Source organism: Microtus ochrogaster, chromosome 7 (genome assembly GCF_000317375.1).
Source record: "Microtus ochrogaster isolate Prairie Vole_2 chromosome 7, MicOch1.0, whole genome shotgun sequence".
In the NCBI taxonomy this organism is placed as follows: Eukaryota; Metazoa; Chordata; class Mammalia; order Rodentia; family Cricetidae; genus Microtus; species Microtus ochrogaster.
In genome coordinates, this window is record NC_022014.1 from 4,908,160 (window position 1) to 4,911,005 (window position 2,846).

Consider the following 2,846-nt stretch of genomic DNA (forward strand, 5'->3'; position numbering starts at 1 on the left):
ACACCTCCTGTGCTCCTCCCAAAGTCACACTGCATCCCACACCTCCTGTGCTCCTCCCAAGGCACACTGTGTTGTGCTCCATGTTTGCATCATCTAACTTACTTATAAGGATGAGTCTCTGCCATTGCCTCATTTACACATAGACCAGAACACAGAGGTTAGGTGACTGTCCTAAGGACGTGTGGCTGGCAAGCGTGGAAGTTGAGCTGGAATGGAATCCCAGGCCTCACTGATCCCAGCACCTGTGATGTGTTACTACCTCTGTAACAGGTATACACATGGTTCAAAACCTTGGTCACTGGGTGTGGTGGTGACTGACTTTAGCCCTGGCACTTTGGAGGCAGGGGCACAAGTAATGCAATCTTGAGGAGAGCCTGGGCTTAAAAAATAGAGGAATGTGGGAATGCAAACTTGTGCAACCACTCTGGAGAGCAGTGTGGCGGTTTCTCAGGAAATTCGGGATCAACCTACCCCTGGACCCAGCAATACCACTCTTGGGATATATACATATTAGAGTATTACTCAGCAGTAAAAAACAAGAACTTCTTGAATTTTGCGTACAAATGGATGGAAATAGAGAACACTATCCTGAGTGAGGTAAGCCAGACCCAAAAAGAGGAACATGGGATGTACTCACTAATATTTGGTTTCTAGCCATAAATAAAGGACATTGAGCTTATAATTCGCAATCCTAGAGAAGCTAAATAAGAAGGTGAATCCAAAGACAAACATATAGGCATCCTCCTGAATATTAACCTTCATCAGGCGATGAAAGGAGACAGAGACAGAGACCCACATTGGAGCACCAGACTGAAATCTCAAGGTCCAAATCAGGAGCAGAAGGAGAGGGAGCACGAGCAAGGAACTCAGGACCGCGATGGGTACACCCACACACTGAGACAATGAGGATGTTCTATCCGGAATTGACCAAGGCCAGCTGGCCTGGGTCTGAAAAAAGCCTGAGATAAAACCGGACTTGCTGAACATAGCAGACAATGAGGACCACTGAGAACTCAAGAACAATGGCAATGGGTTTTTGATCCTACTGCACGTACTGGCTTTGGGGGAGCCTAGGCAGTTTGGATGCTCACCTTACTAGACCTGGATGGAGGTGGGTGGTCCTTGGACTTCCCACAGGTCAGGGAACCCTGATTGCTCTTCAAGCTGATGAGGGAGAGGGACTTGATCGGGGGAGGGGGAGGGAAATGGGAGGCGGTGGCAGGGAGGAGGCAGAAATCCTTAATAAAAAAAAAATAGAGGAATGTCTGTTAACTAAAAAGTATTTTTTATTCATTCATTTATTCAAACAGTGATTTTTTTTTGAGACAGGGTTTCTCTGTGTAGCCCTGGCTGTCCTGGGAACTCACTTTTTAACCATGCTGGCCTCAAACTTACAGAGATCCACCTGCTTCTGCCTTCCAACTGCTGGGATTAAAGGTCTGTGCACCACCACCACCTGGTTCAATTAGTGAAATTTTAAAGTATGTATGTGAGTGTGTGTGTGTGTGTGTGTGTGTGTGTGTGTGTATGTGTGTGTGTGGTATATGCTCTCAGGTGTGATATTACACACACACACACAGAGGCCAAGTGAAGATGTCAGTTGTCCTGCTGTATCACATTCTCCATCACTCCAGTGACATGACCTGGACCTCTGCTGGCAGACAGAAAGCCCCAGAGAGCCTCCTGTCTCTGCCCACCACAGTGCTGGGATTATAGACACACACATGATCATGCCCAGTTGTTATGTGTGTTCTAATGATTTGAACTCAGGTCTGTGCTTGTTCAGAAAGTGTTCTTGCCCACTGCCTCATCTCCCCAGCCCCTAATCTGAAAATTTGTCTGTACGTTTGTTTGTTTATGAAATGTCTGGCCTGGTGCCTCCTTTGTAGCTCAGACTGGCCTGGAACTTATGTAGTCCTCCTGCCTCATCCTTCCAAGTATTGAAAGTTCAGGCAGGTGTTACCAGGAAATGTTTATAAAGGGTGTGTTGTGTGTTGAAGATTTGGGGAATATGAAAGTGAACAAATTGGACAAAGTTCTCACCTTGTGAGAAAGGAGGAATAGGGATAACGATAGTAAAGGAGACAGGAGAAAGAATTTCTAAGGTGACTGGTGATGCCCATGTAACCGTCATCAAGGGTAACAGGAGTCAGCAGTCTGTGTGGTGGGCTGGGGGATGCTTTAGCCATGGAGGCATCTCTGAGCTCTGTGAGACAGCTACGTAAAAGTAGGAGGGCAATGGGGCTGGGAAGATGGCTCAGTGGGTAAAGTGTTTGCTGCCCGAGCACGGTGACCTGAGTTCAGATTTCCAGCAGCCGTGTAAAAGCTGATATAGAGGTATGTGCCCTGGCCCAGTGCTCGAGCAGAGACTAGCAGATCCCTGAACTCAATGGCCAGCCATTGCAGCCAAACAGGCTCAGGGTCTCAAAAGGAAAACGATCAGGAGGACATGTGATGTCCACTTCTGTTCTCCATAATGCATACACAGGCATGTGCACCTACACACACATCACACAAACACACACAGAGACACAAATTAGGACTAGACAGTGTTGATAAGAGCATTATAGACAAAGGAAATAATTAGATGGAATTAGAAGAAAGGGGCTGAAGGGTAGGCTCAGTGCCTAAGAATGCTTGATGCCCTTCCAGAGGAGTAGAGTTTCCAGTATCCACATCAGACAGCTTACAGATGTCTGTAACTCCAGCTGGCCTCTGGGGGCACCTGCTCACACCTGTCTGTAACTCCAACTGGCCTCTGAGGGCACCTGCACACACCTGTCTGTAACTCCAGCTGGCCTCTGAGGGCACCTGCACACACCTGTCTGTAACACCAGCTGGCCTCT